The sequence below is a fragment of the Macrotis lagotis genome, chromosome 1, assembly GCF_037893015.1.
Source record: "Macrotis lagotis isolate mMagLag1 chromosome 1, bilby.v1.9.chrom.fasta, whole genome shotgun sequence".
Lineage (NCBI taxonomy): Eukaryota > Metazoa > Chordata > Mammalia > Peramelemorphia > Peramelidae > Macrotis > Macrotis lagotis.
The window spans coordinates 367,039,642-367,062,575 of record NC_133658.1 but is presented as its reverse complement, the minus strand read 5'-3'; the positions used below and the strand labels follow the sequence as shown (position 1 = coordinate 367,062,575).

The following is a 22,934-nucleotide window of genomic DNA, read 5'->3' as shown; positions in this document are numbered from 1 at the left end:
AAGCTGATCTTCTGGTTCTGCTTAATTCAATATGAATTGTTATATGTTAAGTCTTTCCATGTCTTTTTGAAATCCTCTTATTTCTAACATTTCTTAGAGCATAATAGTTTGTCATATCATTCATACCCCACAGTTTATTCAGTCATTCCTTAACTGTTAAACATCCTCTAAGTTTAAATTATTTTGCCAACACAAAAAAGAACTGCTATAAATATTATTGTATATAAAGATCTTTGACTTCTTTTGGACATAGACCTAAAAGTAATAGCTGGGCCAAAGAGCAGGTACATTTTAGTAACTTTTTTGTATATAATTTCAAACTGTTTTCCAGAACATTTGTACTCATTCATATCTCCACCAACAGCACATCACTATGCCTGTTATCCCACGACCACTCCAACATTTATCATTTTTCTTTTCTATCATCTTTTCCTCTTTGATGCATATGATGCGGAATCTCAGAATTGATTTAATTTACATTTCTCTAATTAATAGTAATCTGGAGCATTTTTTTATTTGCCTAAAAGCAGCCCAAGACTCATAGGCATCTCAAACATAATATAACTAAAACTCAAAAAATATCATTATCTTTGCCTTAAGATCATCTCTCTTCCTAACTTGCTTTTTCTACTGGCATCAATCTACTGGCACCTCAACTGGCAAACTGTACTCCTAATTCCACTCACTCTGTACATTCAATAAGCTGTCTGATCTTCCTGCTTCTGTCTCCATCAAATCTTTAACATAATACCCAAATGTTCCTTTTTCACTACTTTCCTGTATTCACAGTCACCATCCTAATTTTCCTGGACTACTTTTTTATTATGTTTTGTTTTTCCATTCACATGCAAAGGTAGCTTTCTATATTAATCCTTTTGCAAGTTTTTGAATTCCACATTTTTCTACCACCCTTCCTTTCCATCCCCCTTCCCATGGCAGTAAACAATCTTATATAACTTGTACATGCACAATTGTGTTTAACATAGTCCCATATTAGTCATATTACGATAGAGGAATTAGAATTAAGGGGAGAAAATCATGAGAAAGAAAGAAAAACTATAAAAGACATTTTAAAAAATGAACAAAGTATGTTTTGTTTTACATTCAGACTCTACAGTTTTTTCCTCTGGATGTAGATGGTATTTTCCTTAACCGGTCTCTCAGGGTTGTCCTTGATCACTAAACTGATGAGTGTAACTGTTCATCATAATTGGTCATCTAACAATGTTGCTGTTAATGTATACAATGTTCTTCTGCTCACTTCACTCAGCCTCCTTTCTTGCATGTCTTTCCAGGTTTTCCTGGACTAATAAGGCAGCTTCCCTATGGGTTTCCCTCTATCAGATCTCTGCCTGCTCCAGGTCATTCCTCTACATGGCTGCCAATGTGATTTCCTAAAGAAGATCAAACTTTGTCACTACCCTTTCCAAAAGACAGACAAACCTCAGCAGTTCTGTATTGCCTCTAGAATCACATACACATTCTCTTGTTTGGCTTTTAAAGCTCTTCACAACCTGGCCCCATTCTAGCATTCTTACACATTGCCCTTCAGAAATCTATGGTTCCAGGCTTGCTGGCCTAGTTATTGATCTCATATATGACATTTCACCTCCGTGTCTTCCTTACTTCAGTTTCTTGGAAAACTTGATTTCCTTCAAAACCAGTTCAAATACCACCTTCCATGTAAGGCCTCTCCTGGTCTCACCAGCTGCTAGTGCTTCCCCTTATCCCAAAGTTCCCTCCTTATCATCTTGGCAATAAGTGAAATTCTCTGAATGAGGCATCACTGACTGGAAGCTAAAGAAAAATAGGTCCAGGAGCTGCAGTCACAGGAAAATTATGTTGTATAAGATGACTAAAAGAAGAAGCATAGGAAAGAGAAAAGGAAGCAACATACAACATATGCTGGGAGCTAAAGAGAACTATAGGTGGAGTGACAAAGAGGAGAGACACCTGGAGGATGACTGAAGAGGACTATTGGTTATTTTTTGGTTGTTTCAGCTGTGTCTTTGTGACTCCATTTGGGATTTTCTTGGCAAATATATAGTGTGGTTTGTCATTTCCTTTTTCAGGTCATTTTATAGATGAAGAAACTGAGACAAATAAGGTTAAATGATTTGTCCAGGGTCATATAGCTAGTAAGTGTCTGAGGCCAGATTTGAATTCAGGAAAATGAGGCTTCCTGGCTCCAGGACCAGCATTCTATCTACTACACCATCTATCTGCCCCACGAAGAAGACTAACATCTTCTAATAGGAAACTTCAGGCGCAGGAATACATTGGGGCACACACAAGGAGTAATCACAGGCACATAACTAGGGTTATGTGATTTAAAATATATATACATATATATATATATATATATATACATACATACTGAGGAATTACACTAGATTTAGAGCTTCTGAGACCCCTGTCCAAGGAAGTCTTGCAAATTCCTAAGATTATAATGACCTCTGAGAAGGTTCACTCTTGCTTCCTCCCTTTGCTTCTTCCTTTGAAAATGTCCTTACAGTCACCTTAGTCCATCTGTCTCTTAACATGGTGTCTAATTTGCTCTGAATTTTTTTAATTTGAACTATAGTTCTACCATTCTGCTAACACCTTGGAGAAGTACCCCCCATTGGTCAGAGATATCTTATCCTTTATACCTCCAATTGTTCTGTGTCACTGACACTGGAATGAGGCAGGATGAAATTCATATTTTGAGATCCTCTTTCCCCCAGTGCCCAAGAAGCATCTTTTCCTACAAGCAATAATACTACCAGAGGTCCAAAACATTAATAGAACTCCTTGTTCAAGTTTCATTGTCCCTCCTCCCTTGGGACCTTGTCAGATTATTCAAATTGCCTGAAGTTGTAGTCTTTTAAGTAGGGAGAAGGTAGAGGGGAAAGAGTCAAATATCCCTAATCAATCAATCAACAAGCATTCCCTTGCCTCCATGCATGAAAAAGAATTTGAGACAGTCTTGATGACCTAAGCACATTTCATCTCCCTCCCCCCCCATGCTCCTCATCATATCTCCTTTCTCTCTGCCCCAATCTCTTATTTCTCCTTGAACCCTAGTGACATTCTTTTCCCTGGTCCTTAAACTTGTAGCATAGTAGACTAGAGACTGTTCCAACCCTATCTATTTGACATTGGTAAAGTCCACTTCCCTCTGGCTTCACTTTCCTTCTTTATAAAATTAGAAAGCTAGATTAAATGATCTCTAAGATCCCTTCCAGTTCTAATATTCCAATTCTATATTCTTACCCCCATAAAACTTGGCTTTTTGACAATGTGAAACTCATTCATACATAAGGAAATGTTTCCTTTCTCAGGAGATCTGAATTTAAACTGACTGGAACAGCTGCAGTCTCATAAAAGTCTGCTGAATTACTAGAGGTAGAGAAGCATTTCCTTAGGCAGCTCAGACAAAGATAAATCCCCTGGGAGCAGAGAGGAAGTCTACCCATGAGAACAGGATGATTACAAGGATGATAATCAGAGAAAAATAAGATAATTCATTTGATAATAATAATAATAATAATAACCCAAATGTTTACAGTCGTTTCATGTTAACTAACTCTTTAAGTTACAGATAAATTTCTTACATGCCTTAATGTAGGGAATTTCCTTGTCCAAAATACTATGGTGGTGAAAACTAAAGAGTTTTAACTTAGGGTCCATAAACCTGGCTTTAAAAGGTGTTTTTTTTTAAAACTATGCTTCAATATAATTCAATTTCTTTGTAATCCTTTTATCTTATACATTTAAAAGAATTATTCAAAGTAGAAATCCATAAGCTTCACTAGACTGCCAAAGGGATCTCAGGCATAAAAAAGGTGAAGGACTCCTTATCCAGATCATCTACTTCATGATAGAGGTAATACAAGTATTATCCCCACTTTCTGATCTACATTAATAGAGAGAGTTTTTTCATAAGGGAGTTGCTTATGTCAATTAAATCACAAATCTAATCCCTATTCCCTTATGTATAAGATAATAGGAACTCAGAAACATTCAATGACTTGTCTGTGTTATACATTTGGTCAGTGGAAGACCAAAACCGAGAAATCTGACCCAATCATAAATAGGAATTCTGACACTCTATGTACACAGCTTGAAATACACTCATAAACTCAGCTATTTCAGACAAATTCAGATAAGTCATGTGATTTATCTATGGACATGCAGCTAATATGTGTCAAATATAATAGAAGGTCAGCTCTTTCTGACACTGAGGCTGAAGAGATATAAAAATACTTTTGTTTTTGTAATGCTAAGTCAAAATATTTAACAATTATGATTGTTTTTATTTAACTTCAACATTTTTGAAAGCTACAGGGAGGTCCTATGGAAGATCCAGATCTCACAGGTATTTCTCCCCAAACTTGTCCTGTGAATATAGCAGTGAAGTTAGTTCTCCCCCAGGAAAACTGTTCATCTCTCTCAACTTCACCTCTTAGGTGGTATCTACATACAATTCTATATTTTTAAATTTTTATTTTGGAGCTTACAGAGAACTTAGAAATCAACATAGACTGACAGATTGGAAATTGGAAAGAACATTTAAAGGACATCCAGTCTGCTCAATTATTCCATTTTGAAATGAAGAAACTGAGGCTCAGAGAGGTTCATATAATTAACATTTTGAAGTGAACGTTGACTCTATGACCCCTAGGTTAGCTTGAACGTGTCTTAAACGGTTCCTTCGGAGTAGTCCACTAGAGCCAGGCTGAGCAGCTCCTTAGAAACCACCTCAGATTTGTGGGTGCTTTTCATAGAGTCTAAGGACTTAGATCATGAAGATAACTTAGAGTATATCATATTAGAGCTAAAAGAAACTATACGTTTCTGGAATGTACCTTGCAACATAGAATAAAATGTTAGTTCTAGAGGGGATGTCAAAAAATAATCGAATCTAATCCCTCATTTTACAGAGGAAGAAACTGAATCCTAAAGAGTCTGACTTACCTAATATACTGAATAGATGAACAAAGCTATGCACCAAAGTCCATAGACATCAAATGCAATCCACTAATACTACACTGATTTCTGCCCATTTGGATGTCACTTGTTAGAAAGCAGTTTAATCCATACAAGGACTATTGGACCAGCACCCCAGGAAAGAGAAGCAAGATGCTGTTGTTCTCTGGCAGACTTCTCCCCAGCATTGAACAACTACTTTCACATCAGGTTCCAGCATTCCCACTGTGTCAGTGACACTGAGATAAAGGAGGCAACATGGAGAATTGAATAAAGCCCTGCTACTCCTTCACTGTAGACAAGTCATGCCCCCTCTCTAGGTGTGGTTTTCTGCATCCACAGAAAAAGTATATAGGTGCATGGGTGCATGGACATATGTATGTTCATTGACATTGGAATCTGAAGTCCTAGCCTGCCTCTAATTATGTGAACCTCTCTGAACCTCAGTTTCTTCACTTCAAAATGGACTAATTGAGCAGACTGGATGTCCTTTAAATGTTCTTTCCAATTTTCAATCTGTCAGTCTATGTTGATTTCTAAGTTCTCTGTAAGCTCCAAAATAAAAATTTAAAAATATAGGATTGTGTGTGAATTCTGTGATTCTTAATAGATTTGAACTAAGCAACTCCTAAAGATCAGATCTTCCTAATTTTTTTCTTTTAGTAATAAAACTAATTTTTAGTGAAACATCCTCTAGAATAAGGCTCTTTAACTGTTGCATAGAATAGGACCATTTGTCAGCCAGATGAAATCTAATATTTTTTAATTAATTGAAGACAATTTTAAATTTAATTAGAAATTTGTGAAAATAGAGAATTTTTTCTCATTTAAGTTTCTGGCACTCCTGAAATCTATTTACAGACTACTTGCTCCAGATTAGGAACCCCTGCTTTATTGGAGGGTCAGGGGAGTGGGAGTCGCAAGAGTGCAAATATGGCAGAGGAAGCAGTGATTTCCATCACACTTCCTGTATGTTCACTAATTGCCACAAGGTTCACACTGGTGTCCTGGGTTAGAGTTCAGAGGTCTTCCAAGGAGTTTAGAGTTTCCCAGGCTTTGTTTCATAAAACACTGATGTTGAATATTAACTGAGGAAATGATCACAACATTTTTATTTGGTTAAGCTTCTATGAGAAAATGTTGATGCCAGTGATAGATAAAATGAGAAATATTTTAAATGTTTCTCTAAATATCCCTCTATGACTATTAATGCATTATCAAAATTACACTTAATGGTTTGTAAACATACACAACTAAAAGTAACATTTAAATGGTGCATTAAGGTTTGTAAAGGCATTTTTTTAGGTTTTTTGCAAGACAAATGGGGTTAAGTGACATCCCCAAGGCCACACAGCTAGGTAATTATTAAGTGTCTGAGGCCGTATTTGAACTCAGGTACTCCTGACTCCAGGGCCGGCATTCTATCTACTGCACCACCTAGTCGCCCTGTAAATGCCCAAAATTGCCCCTTTAATCTTTTGTACCATGGATGTTTTACACTCTTTCCCACCACAATCTACCCCCAAGTCCTTCCCTATCAGGATCTCTGTGTTCTGTCAATTTTCCAGGTCCAAAAATGTTCTTTGGTCAAATTAGTAGAGAAAAGTGTGGAATAAGCAAATCTTAGCATGGATGACTGAAAGAGATAAGGTAAAGCATTTGTTTTGGGGAAAATATTTTATCGAACATATAGTCCCAGATTCCTATCCTTTATTTCAGTCATGGACCCTTCTGACAGATCTGTGAAACCCATGGCCTTCTTTTCAGAATAACACTTTTAAAGAATTGAAGAAACTAAATTCCAGATAAAAGGGAAAATAAAGATTTAATTTTTCCCATCCAAAATCATAGACCTCCTGAAATCTATTCATGGGCCCCCTGGGAATCTTTAGACCCAAATAAAGAATCCCTGATTTGGCCTAAATCTCTTATTTTATAGATGAGGAAATTAAGATGCAAAAAGGGGGACAATTGACCCACAATTCTTCAATATCTTATTGATGGGGTCTCCTTATCTTGGCATAATGTCCAAAGGGTACTCTCAATATCCCATTTCATTGTACTGTCTTGCAGTACAGGCTCTTCAACAGATCAGAAACCCAAATGTTAGAGTCATTAGGATAACAAGAGAAAGATGGATAATTGTTTCTTATAATAATAAACACAGGATCGGGGCAGCTAAAGTGGCACAGTAGATAGAGCACCAGACCTGGAGTAAGGAGGACCTGAGTGCAAATCCAGCCTCAGACACTTAATAATTACCTGTGTGACCTTTGGGCAAGTCACTTAACCCCACTGCCTTGCAAAAACAATAGATAAATAAACAAACAAACAAACAAACAAACAAACAGATAGATAGATAGATAGATAGATAGATAGATAGATAGATAGATAAATAAATAATAAGCGCAGCATCTCCACCCTAGAACTTGAAGAAACCTCAGAAGCCCAACCCCTTCATCTTACAATTGAATAAACTGAGGTCTAGAGAAATAAAGGTCTTGCCCAAGGTTACACATGTAAACATTAGAATTGGCCTTTAAATTCGCAGCTGCTCTCTCCCCTATATCATGCTACCTCCCTGTCAGTTATAATATGCTGTCTAGACCCTGAATCTTTGTAGGGGAAAACAGGAATTAGAGGGACCTGAGCATCTCAAGGGGTTCTAGAAGCAATAGATGTAAAATTTCCTACTTGATGTCACCCTTTAGAGACCAATTAAGTTCCCAGAGACCAAAAAGATTCTGCAACTGCAAGGACAATGTCAGAATGTACTCACTTTGCTAAAAATGTAGAATGGTTACTATTTGTAGGATACTATTTGGAAATGATCCCAACACATATATGTAATTAAGGAATGTGTATAGTATATGTGACTTGATTACAATACAAATTATTTTCTACCTCTGATCTCCCCAATAACTGAAAAGCTCTAACTCCTTACCTTTCCCCTAGTCTTAGTCATTCTGATTTCTTTCAAAACTCAGTTCAAGTTAAGCGAGCAGAACCAGGAGAACATAGAGTATAATGATGATCAATTTTTAAAAACTTGGTTATTCTGATTAATACAGTGAATCAAGACTATTCTAAAAGAATCTGATGAAAAATGCTATTTACCTCCAGAAAGAGAGAAACTTCATAAAGTCTGAGTGTAAATTGAAGCATACTTTTTACTATTTTTTCTTAATTTTTTTACAATATGGCTAAAATGGAAATATGTTTTGCATGACTTCACATGTATAATTGATATCATATTGATTAACTTCTCAATGCATGCCTGCGGAGCTAAAGAATGAGAATTTGGAATTCAAATTTTATAATGTTAAAAATAAATGAATGAATAAATTAAGATATAAATAATATGATTCCAAGTCCATCTTCTACAGGAAACCTATCCCCCATGTCCCTAGGTGCTAGAAATTTTCCCTTTAAAGTTGCTTTCCTTCTATGCTGTATGTATCTTATAGGAACTTAGTTATCTCCATGTTGTCTCCCTCGTTAAAGGGTGAGCTCCTCAAGGACAGGGATTGTTGTGGTCTTTCTTGTTTTTCTAGTACTTCAACAGTATTCAATTTATGTAGAACTCTTAATAAATGTTTGATGACTAATTGATGCTTCATCATTATCATTGGGAGTCAATATTATTCAATTCAGTCTGCTGCCTCTCTGATGTTGCTGGAGGGCAAGTGTGAAACAGGAAAGAGCAATGGATTTGGAGTCAGAGGATCTACATTCAAAACCTCCTCTGCAATTTAAGTACTACCTGTGTGACCTTGGAAAAGTCAATTCACCTCTGTGGGTCTTAGTTTTCTCATCTGTAAAATGGACTAGATGACCTCTAAAGTCTAGGATTGATTATCTGTAAGATAGAACTATCAGATTTGGTGTAATCAGATTAATATGTAATTGGAAAATGTCTAACAAAATAATGAAAATGTAACAAAATCTAGAAAATGTAAATTTGCGATTTTCTGAGAGAATATAGGGCCCATAGGGATCTATTTCTACTTGAGTTTGACGTCACTGCTTTAAGAGACCTCAGAATGAAATAATGTATAACAGAACTAACACCCACCCCGTGATAATCTTAAGAAATGGCTAAACAGGGGTGACTAGGTGGCGCAGTGGATAGAGCACCGGCCCTGGAGTCAGGAGTGCCTGAGTTCAAATCTGACTTCAGACACTTAATAATTGCCTGGTTGTGTGGCTTTGGGCAAGCCACTTAACCCCATTGTCTTGCAAAAAAATGGCTAAATCTCCTCTGCTGAAGACATCTAGGACTAAGAAACTCTTCCTACACCAGCAGCAATATTGGGGTATCTCTGACTTAAAGGAAATTTTTATTTCAGATCAAAACTACATATGCATGTTAATAAAGTCAAGCCAGCAGAACTAAAGGTTTGGTTTTGAATCAGTTCAGTGCCGGGAGTAGTGGACTAAGTAAATTACCCATTTGACTGTAGGATATGAAACTTTCAGTGAAGCAATGCTGCTAAGGTATGAATAAGGTATGAATGGAGGATATCTTCAAGCATCTACACTTTGGTGGATAATCTGAACGAATGTTTTGATTGAATTTGCTGAGATTTCTAACAGTGGGGATAAGACTTACTTCAGGGAACCCTGAAGTAAGATTTGTACATCCTATAGACTCTGGGAGTTCCAAGGTGGCCAGCTAATAGTTACTGCTTCCAAGCAGTGTTTGTGTGTACATGTGTGTGTGTGTGTGTGTGTGTGTGTGTGTGTGTGTGTGTTATTATGAGATAGCCTTCAAATTAACTATTTTGCTGAAAAGGCAAGGGTTTAAAACCCTTTCAACTTAAGGGAGGATAAGCTTGGTCTCACTTTCACCACAGGAATAACACCAAAAGTCAGTAGTAGGATAGGTCAGAGGGAAATTGTCCAGATAATTGTTTGATTTTATTATTAAAATGTATTGCAATGAAAGAAAAGCTCTAGTAAATATGAAAGCTGTGCCTTAGATCTGATAAAAAGGAAAGGTATTCACAAAGCATTCTATGTGTGCCTATGGATGTAGAATGTTAGTCAGATGGCCTGGGTAAGATGAAACATTTAAAATAAATCCCCCCACCCCCACCCCACACACAAATACCATCCACCTTCCAAAAAACCACTCATTTAAGGTTTGAACACATCTTCCACTTCCAAATGAGTCTTTCAAAACCAAAATGAGAAAATACCTTGCCATCTGAAGAGAAATAATTCTATCTTGTCATATGGCTTATATTGAACACTCAATGGGAACTTATACATAGTAGTTACTCAATACATATTTCTTAAATGAATGAATGAATGAATGTTGGCCTGTTCTATTGACTAATTGGACATAGAGAATATTGGGCTTAAAATCAGGAAGACCAGAGTACAAATCCAGGCTCAGACATTTAATAACTGTGTCCTTGGAAAAATCAATTAAATTGTCAGCCTCAGTTTCCTCATTTGCAAAATGAGGCAATTAGAGCACCCATTTACCCAGAGTTATTGCTAGGATCAAATGAGATGATATGATAATTGTTAATCCTTAAGTTTTATGTAATTATTATAGCTATGACATGTTCATTCCCATATAAGCATTTGAGAATCTCCCTTTCAAACCTGGGCTCCAAATCGTCTTTGACTGGATAGCCCAGCTTGTCAATATGCATTCTAGAGCCTCTTGGAACTTATACACACTCACATAAGATTGTCTCACCCAGAACCTTGTGGGAAGAGAGGAAATCTAGCATTCCCCCCAAAAAAGTTACCTTTAAAGCCCTTTATGTCAAATCTTTAAAGGAGGAGACAGGACACAATTCAAAAGTTCAGCACTTTATTCTCAGTATGGTGCTCAGTTCTGACACAGTAGAACAGGAAAGTCCAAAGGAAAGATGCCCTTCCCATCCTATTCTTCCTCTGGAGGATAGTTCCTGAAGCAACTTTTCCATATTCTTCCCTGGGGACTGTGCCTAAATCAGACTTTCCCACCCTCTCTCTGGAGGATGGTGTGTGAAATGGACTTTCTCATCATCCTCAGAGTTCGTCAACCCTTGGAGAATGTTGTAACAACGTTTGTGACTCGTGCTGAATGGAACAAGTGAGGTTCCCACAAAGCTAAGAAAGGCAAAAGGACAACATAGAAAGGATACTGGATCTGGAATGAGAATAGGGTTTGAACTACTATTTTCTTTCTACTACACTTAACTTTCTACTACTTACTACCTATGTAACCTAGGTAAGTTATTTCTATGGATAAACTTATAAAATTATTTTTATTATTATCCTATTAAAAAAACAGTCACTCTGGATAGCAAAGAAGGGTACCCAAAGATATATAAGAAATATAAGGGTCTGAGTCCTGATTTAACTGTTAGCTTGGTTTAACTGTGTGCTTTGGGACCAGTTGCCTGAGATTAAGACATGAATAAAATTTCTGTCCTGGATTATGGTTATGTAATGAAATCAAGGGTTGAATTTCAGAATCTCAGAACTGGAAATGAGCTTCATAGATTATCAAGTCTAAACTGGAGTTTGGTAGGATCTTCTTTTACACCATCCCCAATAGTATGAGCCTTCACTTCTGACTATGAGAAGTTCACTTCCTCCCAGGGTAGCCCATTAAATTCCTAGAGTATGCTGATCATTCAGTTGTTCTTCCTTTTTTTGAACCAAAACCTACTTTTCTAAAACTTCCTCCTATTTATGGGATCAAGCAGAATGGAACTAAACACTCTTCCCATAATTCCTTTTTAAATACATGAAAATTTTAAGCATAGACTCTGCTTAAGGTTTTTTCCCCCTATGATCTAGCTATCCCCAGAAGCTTCAATCAACTCTCTATGATATACCTTTTAGTCCCTTCACCATCTTGGTTGCCCTCCAGTGAACTAGTAGAATAAGACTGGATGTCCCTTTGTCTTTCTGTATCTGTTTCCTCATCTGTAAAATGGGATGATAAAATCTGCACTACTAACTCTCCAAGGTGACTTGGAAACCTTAAAATTCTATGTCTATGGACATATAAACATAGAATTACACCATTTGTAGCTAGAGGGGACCTTAGAAGTCATTTAGTTTAATATTCCAAGTGCCTAATTTCATAGAAGAGAACACTGAGTCTCAAAGAAGTTAGGTGATTCATCAAGTTACAGAAATAATAAATGTTGCTGCTATAATTCAAAAACCAGATCTTCTGCCTCCAGATGCAGTGTTCTTTCTACCTGGCCTTGCTAAAGGGTCTGGTTTACTTCCAAGGACAAGTTTCTAAACCTCCTTACCTCCACTCTCTGGGTCCATTGATTTCACCTGACAGTCTTCTCTGAAAAGATTCCCAACTCAGACCCTGGTTTTTGAAACTTCTTCCTGCAGGGGATGCTGAAGGAGATATGGTCCAGTTGTAAAGCCATGACCTCAAGAACAGTATTTCCAGGAATCCCCATCTTAGCACCTAAGGGATTCCTGGGAAAACTGGACCCTGAGGACAAGGTTGGGAAAGTATGGTCTTCAGACCAAAGGACTGACAGAAATATTGATCCAGTCATTTCCTGAAGGTTTTGCAGCTGTTGTCTTCTATCTCTTGGCAATAGTTGGGTACCAACATAAGGCTACCTGCATTCTAGAGTGATCATTCATCTCAGAGCATCCTGGAGCAGCCACCAGTCTCAGGACATCAGAATACTGAAAGGCTGGGATGGGGTGAGAGATTGGTGCTGTGGTAGCTTAAAGGGAAATAGAAAGGGGAAGATTCATTCTTGGCTTCTTACCATTATGAGGGTCTCTGGAATGGAGGATAATTGAGTACAATATTTCATGGGAATATTTAAAAGTCTCAGTGATTAGGAAAAATGATATATGGTAAAAGAAATAAATTGTAGCACATGTATATACTAGAATATGACTATACTATACAAAATGATGAACATGATGAATACAGAGAAGATATATGAGCTGATGCAAAATGAAGTAGGCAGAACTAGAAAAACAACATACATAACAATGTACAATTTACAATAATATAAGTGGAAAAAACAACAAAACAATAAAAATTGAATGATGTGTAATTATCATGATCTTTAATCTCTTTTTTCCAAAAGAAAATCTATGATAAGGCATTTTCTTCCCTTCTTTGCAGAAATGGGGACTCTTAGTTGTGAAACACTTTATATAATATCAGACTTGGCTGACACCTGGTTAGGTTTGCTGAACCATTTTTCCTTTTTGTCTTTTTGTCCTTTGTTATAGGAGGTAGTTCTCTGGGAGAAAGAGAAGAGGGGATATCTTGGTACTTACAATTGACCACTTTAATGAAGAATTTTCCAGGTGGGGTTCTAGAAACTGTAGCTTTGACAATGAGAGCCCCTCTCCCTACCTGAGGAGAAATGATTCACAAGGGACCTCTCTTTTACTCTGGATTAAAGTTTTCACCTGGCCAGAGATTCTGGACATCTGTACCTGAACATTCTACCAGAACTAAACTCATCTTCTCCACCAAACTGATTCCTCCACCTAATTTTCCTATTTCTCTCAATGGCAGTATAAGCTTCCTGATCTCTCCCTCTACCTCCCTTGAAACCTCCAAGACCATTTTGGCCATGGCAGGAAGGAAAAGAGAGGAATTGCTAATTCATTAGTATCAAATTTCTTCCAGTTCTCTTCTTCAATGTTTCTCACATTTTTCTCCAGGGCCCATGGCCCATGGTCCATGCAGTGGCCTTCACATTGGCCTCCTGCCCTAGAAGTTCTCTTCCTTCATCCCATCCTGTACACAAGGTTCAAATCACCATCCTAAACTCAGATTATTAGCCACTCCCCAGCTCAAAAACTTTTAATGGCTTCCCTATTACCTAAGAATAAAGTCATTATTTTATAAAAAAAAAAATAAATAAAATCAAACTCAATTTAGGATTCAAGAACTCCTGGTTTCTGGGCTCTGTTACTTTTCAAACTTGCACTTCTCTGTGTTCCACTGATTTGGACTGACATTTCACATTCCCTAAATGGACCCTGACTGTAGACATCTGTGTGTTTTGTTCTACATGCAATATCTTCCCCATTCATTTCACTCTATAGAATGTCTAGCGTCTTCCAAGAAGCAATTCAAATATTACTTCATTCATGAAATCCCCAGAAGAAACTGGTCTTTGCTTCTTTTGAATGTGACATTCATGTCTGAGGACATTTATATATGGGATAGGGATTGGATCTGGGATTTCATTGATAAAGGGAACTGCTGGATAAAGAAGGTTGCCCTCCAGGTAAGGTATAGGTCAGCACCTTTTCTATAACTGATAAATAATAGAGAGCTGCCTATAGGACTGAGAGCTATAAGCTTGTAGCTTACAAATACTGGATATGAATCCAAATATTTCTAGTTCTGAAGCTCTTTATCCTTAATCATTGCCTCTTCACACAGTATTTACATACTAATCTATACAACAACATTTTGCTTGCCAGTTCTACTAAAATACAGGGAACAAAGACAATGCCTCGTTCATCTCTGTTTCCCCCATTAACTCCAAACACAAATCCTCACACCTATAGATAGGTCTGTGTTAACATTTGTTGAAAGACTGAACACTTGAACAATAGAATGAACAAATAGGAAGAATCTATTAACTTCATTTGTCTACCCTAAACCCTAATGTCCATAAGAAGCCCAATGAGCATTCGAATTAGTCATCTTCTCAGTTCCTAAATTGTGTTCTGAGCCATGAATGAAGGACTCCTTCAGAGTTGACTTTGCTCAAAAATATATGGGAATAAGGAAAAGGATAATTTTCTCCTTTTTCCCAGTACTAAGAGCATACCTCACCCACATCTCTGTTCTATTCTCCCTACCCCTTTTTTCCCCAGCCCTACTTACTTGTTGGCTTCAGGTAGAATAGAGATTCCCAGTTAGGCAACTTCCTCTTGAGTTGGACAGTTCCTCCCTTCCCGAGCTACAGTGCTTCATCTCAGACTCACAACTGACCAGAGATGCAGCACTGCACCTCGGGCTGGGAGACAAAGGAGGGAAAAGCAATCCAGATGTGCCAGATGTGTCGGTCCATTCCAACTGGCCACCAGAAAGAGGAAACAAAGGGAGAAAACAGAGATAGATACACATGATATGAGAGAAAAAAATAACTTTAATTAGACATGGTTCATGAGAACCTTCTCTAACTTCACTGTACCTTAAGTCTACACTGTTAAGAGTTATGCAATAGGGGTGGCTAGGTGGCGCAGTGGATAAAGCACCAGTCCTGGAGTCAGGAGTACCTGGGTTCAAATCTGGTCTCAGACACTTAATAATTAACTAGCTGTGTGGCCTTGGGCAAGTCACTTAACCCCATTTGCCTTGCAAAAAAAAAAGAGTTATGCAATAGCTGCTAATGGTACAATTTGGTACCATTATATTCTTAGATTTTAACCTCATAAGAAGGTATCATAGACTATCAGAGCTAGAGATCTAGTCCAATCTCCCCTTTTGGTAGGAGACTGAGGACCAACAAGGACTCTTTCAAGGTTCCAGGGAATCAGGAGTTACCACTTTAAGAAAGTTTTCTCTTAGTCAAATGAGAGGGAACACATGTGATGCTTGGTCAGGGTATCGATTGAGGAGAGATCAATTCTCTCTTTTTTAGATCTTCACAGACTCTGGGGTCTGAGCTATGAGGCTTTACTTTCCTCCCACTTGAGGGAGTCTTTAAGGGGTTGTCTACATCCTGTATAAGCTTTGAGTCCTGTGGAACCAGGCATCCTCTAAAAAAAATTAATGGGTGGACAATGCAGAGTAGCTGAAAGAATGATGCATCCAGAGTTGAAGCCTGGGTTCCAGTCCCAGCTCTCCCAATTACTAGCTGTTGAGCTAGTCACTTCATCTCTCCAAGTCTCGGTTTCATCCTCTATAAAATGGGGATGATAATAAACATCACCCTTCTGTAAGACCTTAGTATTTTACAAAGCACTTGCTCACAATGACTGAATTTTACAGATGATGAAACAGATCAAATCACTTGCTGACTGTCACACACATCTATAAGGCTTACAGGCAGAATTCTGACCCAAGGTTTCCCTCTCCTAGTCAAAGTTTCATTTCATTCCACACATGTTCCCTCACATCTGTAAGAGAAGTGTTTGGCACAACATGAAGTGCTATGGAAAGGGGGGATTCTCTTGTCCATCAGTAAGAATTTAGTGTCTACTGGATGCCAAATACTATGCTAGGAATTGGGATCTAAAGACAAAAGGGGAGCAGACCATGTTCTCAAGGAGCTTATATTCTATTGTGATTATTCACAGACAGAAGAGTCTCATGTCCCACCTTCCCTGCCAGCTTCCTAATATAGACACAGATCTCCTCATTCATATCAGGGACTTCCAAGCAGACAGATCTTACCTGATAGCTCTGCCCACCAAAGGCAACCTCTCAGCCATTCCCGGGTCTGCATTTGCTGCAAATCCTGAGGGGAGAGGGAGGAGGAGCAGCATGCCCCTCCCAGGTCCCCCCATCCTTCCTTAACACCCCCAGTTCCCTACTCACATAGGAACACTTTTCAGTTTATCTCTAGTCTTTAGGAAACGAATAGCAGCTTCTCTTGGGGAGACACTGGGTCTCTGACCTGAGCCCGGTAAGCCAAGAGGAAGTGCACGAGGAGGAGAAAATAAACAGTGGACGTCTGGGTTTTCTCCATCCCTGTTCTGAGCAAGGCCTTCCCACCCCCCACCCCTCCTAGCCCCACTTCAGCCCATGTTCCTTCCCTTATATGGCCATGGAGGCCTGAGCCAGCTCTCCTGTAGGCTGGGAGGAGTGGTGAGGACCTGTTGCCTGTCACCTGGCTCCCCTCCCTCACTCCATTCTCAGAAGCCATAGGGTTGGAAGAATTTAATGATCACTCACTTTATGACTCATAAATAGTAACTCCCATTTTAATAGTCCTTTCAGGGTAATGCAGAGCTTTTCTTATATCAATCCATAGGTCTTTCAAACATTGTTATCTTCATTTTGGGGAAACTGAGGTCATGAGAAAAGTAAGTTGCCCAAAGTCCTAAAACTAATTAAAAGTACAGCTCCCACCTCCCTCTTATCTCCTAAATTTCTGTTCTTTTTGCTATACTTGAGGTGGATAAGTAAGAAGGGCTGTGGTGTCCTGTTAATCAGCTCCTCCTCTCAAGAATATTTAAAGTCTTTCTCTGCAGATAAATTATGTTTTGTCATGAAAGACATGACGTATTACAGATGGAGAAGCTGAGGGTCCAAAAGGTGAAGGGACTAGTCCAATAATTACAGAGGAGAAAAGTAGAGAACTAGCATTGGAGCCTGGACCCTCTGTACTCCCAAATTCAGTGACTTTTCCACTGTATGACTTCATTATATTGACTCATACTTCAGCTGGATAACGGGGATATAGCTGAGAAGAACAGAAGGAATCCTGGTCTAGGAATCTAGAGGCCTCAGTTCTGCTTCTCATAAGTCCCTTCCCTTCTCTGGGCCTTTTATAAAATAAAAGATTTTGAAGAAATGATCCTTAAGACGTTCCCTACCCTATTCTAAAATTCTATTTCTAGTGCCATCCCAGACCGGGGTCCAATCCAGGACATGGACAGCTGGAAAAAAAAAATGTCTTCTTAAACTAGGGAGTATGGATAATGGGAGTAGAAGAAAAGTCTGTGAGAGTTAAGTGCTTTGTGAATGAAAAATCAAATCCTTAGATTTCAGAGAGAACTAGTAGTGCCTTTAGGATCCTTTGTGTTTCCTGGCCAGCTGAGAGAGACTAACCAGCTGTTAGGCATGCCTGCCATCTTTGGGAGACAGGGTGGTCTGATATAAAGAAAAAGGATTTGAAAAGGAGTAGCAAAGATGACCCTTAAGAATCATCTCCCTTCTGTGACCTTAGCCAAATTACTTTCCCTCTGTATGAAACAGAGACAAGATGATAAATATCATTTACAAAATGTCTTGAGTATCTATAGCATTCTACATTTCATGAAACTTAATAGTACTGTGAAATAGGGGAAAGAACTAGATGGAAGTCAAGATACCTTATTCTTATTCAGACTCTACCTCTGAACTTAGATAAATTACTAACCTTGAACCTCATTTTCTTTGTCTGGAAAAATGAGAGGATTGGACTAGATGATCTCTAAGATTCAGAGTAGTAGGATAAATGTGTTGAAATTGGATTTCCAGGCCCTCATTTCCAATTCCAGTTCGGGTCACTTATATGGCCTTGGGTAGAAACTTTCCAACTCTCACCTGTGGCTCTAAGAAGCATGTGCAGTAGACAGACCCCAGGAAAACCACCTAGATAGATGGGTTAAAGCAGGTTGAGGGTAACTGAGGGACCTCAAACCCATCAGTGAGCTAGGGAGTATCTATAGATGTCTACTACCCCAACAGAATGGGCAGATGAGAATAATTTTCTCCAAAGACCACACTGAAGCAGGCACTGTGGAGTTTAGAATTTACTCGGACATCAAAGATGCTAGGGTCATCCATTGCAACATCCACAGGGTCATCCTGATTTTTGTCTTGTGACTGAACTTCAATAACTGGAGAAGGGAGTGAGGTTGATGACTTTATGCAGCTCTGCCTCATGTGTGAGTCAAGACATTATCTGTGATGTCACTGGTCCTCTTTGAAAATAAAGGACATAAAACAACAACAACAACTGAACTTCCCTGGATCTAAGATTTCCCATCTGTGAACTTAGAAAGTTAAATTAAATAACTTTAAGCCCTTCTGATACATTTTAGCTACAAAAGGTCCATGATCCTATCTTCATTTTACAGTCAAAGTAACTGAGCCTTAGACAGGGTAAATAACTTGCCCATGGTTATACAGATATTAAATGTTAGAGCTAGGATCCAAATTTAAGTCTCCTGACTCCAAATCTAGAGGATAGGTCAGAGAATAATATTAACTCCTCACTAAGAGAATTTCAGGGCCCTGGATTCAGTAGGGTAGGGAATATGACCTTCAGTGCATTATGGCAGGTCATACCCATATGACCTGCATACATTTCTTCCTTCTGACCCCAAAAGTGCCAGTTTCTTCCTTACCCCAGAACTAGACCACCACAATGAGCCCACTTACATGACAGAATCAGAATCCAATGAAAGTACCCAGGGACCTGGGACAAAGACTCCAGATGAGGCCAGATGGTTTCTCTGACTGATGCTTCTCTTGTTCATTGAGGTATAACTGCTTCAGTCAAATTAAACTTGGAAATGGATGAGGGAGATAAAAAGGGTGGAGAAAAAAAAAGTGAGGGATAGACTTGACAGAGGTAGAGAGGCAGCTAAAGGCAGAGGGAGGGGTAGTGAGAATGTCACAGGAAGAAAACAAACTCAGAAATGTTCCATGGACCAGTCTTAACATCCTGTGTGCTCTCCAGGCAGCTGAGAAACCTCAAGAGATAGAACATCTGTCGTCCCAGTGTCCTGCTCTTGGGTCTCTGCAGCCTACCTCCCCAGGGGTGGAGCCAGTATTAGACAGTGGGAGAGAAAGCAGATGGCTCTGTCTGGCCTGCAGAGCATCTGGGGGAGACAGACTGTCTCTTTATTTTATAGGAAAGCCTTCACAGTAATCCAATCCCTGGATTACTACCCCACAATACAGTAAATTTAAACAAAGTTTTATTTGCTCTTTTAGAAAATATGTGAAGGCAAATGTACATATATATATATATATATATGCCTATATGAATTCATGTATATATTATATATGTGTGCAAATATATGAGTTTATGCAATTTATTTATATGTCCTATATAAGTAAGGATATAAATTCAAGCTGTTTCCATGCATTTTCATGCATTAAATAAATGAGGTCTTTGTAAATGTGTGCATTTCATGTATGGGAAGTCAATGCCTATGCAATATGTGCATGTTTTGAACTTTTGCACATGCATGCTTGAGGTTTATATCTTCTCTCCAGGGTTGTTTTGAGAAAAGTGCTTTGGGAAAACTTAAAGGCACAAAAAGAAATGGTGTCTATCATTATATATATATATATACATATATATATGTATATATATATACATATATATATATGGTGTATAGAAGATTTAGACTTCCTAGTCTTCTTATGAAAATATGTCCCTTTAAATAGTCTGAAACCAATGCCACATGAAGATTAATGGGGAGATTAGAGGGCATATGTAGCCTAGAATAGCTGAATTAGGAGATATGACAGTCATCTCCAATGCAGTATTTAAAGGATTGTCACCTGAAAGAGGGATTAGACCTATTCTGCTTGGTCTCAGAGGGAAGAACAAGAAGCAAGGAAATATTGAAAAGAGATTTTAAAAAAGGGACTCATATTAGGAAATCTTCCTAATAATTAGAAAAAGAATGATGGTTCATTCTTTCCAAAAGGAATGGGTCACCTCATGGGACAGAGGTATTCAAAATGTTCAAGCTAAGACAGGATGGTCATTTGTTGTATATGTTATACGGAGACATGGGTTGGACTGGATGGACTCTGGGGTCCCTTCCAAATCTGTGAGTACATGATTCCTAAGTCACTTGATCTAATATCCTCTCTTGCTTCCTATCTTCTCACCTTCCTCTCTCTCTCTTTTTGCACTCTAAACATCAAATGTCAACAGTGTAGTGTAACAAAGAGCCAAAGACCTTGAGTCAGATTCAAATCCTACCTAGTCCTTGCCTTGTCACTCAGTTATCTATGAGATCTTAGTCAAGTCATTTCATGAAGACTCTCTTTCCTTCTCTGTAAAATGACAGAGTAGATGACTTTAAAGTTGCCTTTCAGTTCTAATATTCTATGATTGCTTCTCTAAACCAGTCTTTGCATTGACAACTTCTAAACATTTGACATTGGTCTCATCTTATCCTGATGGGTCTTCCTTATCTTCCTTTCTACTGCTTGACTAGAATTACCAAATTCTAAAACTCCTACCTCAATCTATGGTGAAATTCTCCCAGGTTCTCTAACTGAAAGTCCCTAGATTGTCCCCATAACTCCAATCTGATTTGATTGGATAATCCCATTGTGTTCATGTTCAGTCATGTCATCTGACTCTTTGTGACCCCATTCAGAGCAGAGATACTGAAATGGCTTGCCATTTCCTTCCCTGGCTCATTATACAGATGAGGAAATTGAGTCAAGCAGGGTAAATTTGACTTGCCCAGGGTCACACAATTAGTAAATATCTGATACCAGATTTGAACTCAGGATGATGCGTCTTCTTGATTCCCATCCTAGCACTCAACCCACTGTACCACCTACTGCCCCAGTTACTCACATGGAGAAGTAAAATATGTGTAAGGACAATATGAATACTCCTTGAGTTTGAGTCTTAGAAGTTTACCCTGAATTAAACCATAGGAGAATCTTAGAATCTCCAAGTAGGAAGAGACTTGAGAGACAGCCTAGTCCAACATCCTTCTACAGAAGTAGGAGTATAGGAAGTGCTCCTTGAATCAATCAGTTGGTCGATCAGGAAATTTTGAGCACCATCTATTTGAAAGGGACTTCTTCTAGACACTAAAGATACATTCTGTCGTGACAGAAGCAGGTATTGTAACACAATGAGAAAAAGAAAAAGAAAAAAAAACACTATTTGGAACTGGATTCAAATCCTATCACCTACATGTTTAACATACAAATTATATGGCATTATGATATATGACATTAATATGTATAGAACTTGATTTGCTCATATATAAAAGAAAGTTAGATTAGATGATATCTGAAGTTTCTTACAAGTCTTCATGTATGATCCTGTGACCTTATACTGTAAAAGAATAAAAAGAAGAAAGAGAAGCAGCAGGGAAGGGGGCTTATAGAGATATATCAATGGGTCTTGGACTTAGAGTTGCTATTCATTCATTTGTCATGTCTGACTCCTCATGACCCCATTTGGGTCATTTTCTTGGCAAAGATATTAAAGTGTTTTGCCATTTCCTTCTCTAGTTCATTTTACAAAGGAGAAAACTGAGGAAAACTGCAATAAATGACTTACCCAGGATCACACAGCCAGTGAATATCTAAGACTGGATTTGAACTGAGGAAGATAAGTCTTCTTGACCCCAGGCTTAAGCATTTTGTCCTCCACACAACCCAGCTGCCAGATTAGGAGGTGAATGGTGCCAGAGTCTGAGTAGCATTCTGGGTCAGTTGCTCTTAACTTTCTCAAGGATCATCAGACAATAGATTCTCTGTGTAAGGTATAGGTCTTCCCAATGTACCCCCAATAGCTATCAATGTCTTTTGTTCTCAGTAATTCCTCCTGAAAGAAACAAAGAAATAATAGCCTATCAGATCATCAGGCAACTGTCATTGTAAAGTCCTGGGAAAAGCACTAAATTTGTAGTCAAAAGATCTCGTTGTTAACTTGAACTCTTTTTGTCTAAGTGGTCTTACAATTACTTTTCCTCAATCTATCTTACCCTAGAGAAAAATAAGAAGAAAGGGATGGCATAAGGGGAATGGAGGGAATAGGTGATAGAAGAGAGGGAAGATTGAGGGAGAGGGTACTTAGATTCAACACACTTTTGGACAGGGCCAGGATGAAAGGAGAAAGAGAAAAGAATAAATGAGAGTAGGGAGGAAAAGAGTGGAGGGAAATACAGCTAGTAATAGCAACTGTGAGAAAAATATTGAAGCAACTTCTCTGGTGGACTTATGATAGAGAAAGCGAGTCACCCCAGAGACAGAGCCATTAGAATCTTTTTTTCTGCAAGGCAAATGGGGTTAAGTAGCTTGCCCAAGGCCACACAGCTAGGTAATTATTAAGTGTCTGAGACCAGATTTGAACCCAGGTACTCCTGACTCCAAGGCCGGTGCTTCATCCACTGCGCCACCTAGGCACCCCTCATTAGAATCTTAACACAGACTGAAGTACATTTTTTTCTCTCTCTCTATTCTTGAAGTTTCTCGTCTTCTTGGGGGGAGGGGGGTTTATGTTTACTCTTATAACATATTCAATTTACATCAATGTGTACCATGGAAACAATGTGAA

At 38.4% G+C, this 22,934-nt stretch overlaps 1 long non-coding RNA gene across 8 annotated transcripts in view; it reads right to left on the bottom strand.

The window, feature by feature from the left end:
• LOC141505998 (uncharacterized) overlaps positions 1-22,934 on the bottom strand; it is a 285,180-nt gene that overhangs the window by 241,232 nt on the left and 21,014 nt on the right. For all 8 annotated transcript variants that reach the window (XR_012473743.1, XR_012473742.1, XR_012473741.1 and 5 more), the window contains exon 2: positions 14,831-22,202. This is a non-coding gene — a long non-coding RNA (uncharacterized LOC141505998). The remainder of the gene's footprint in view (positions 1-14,830; positions 22,203-22,934) is intronic.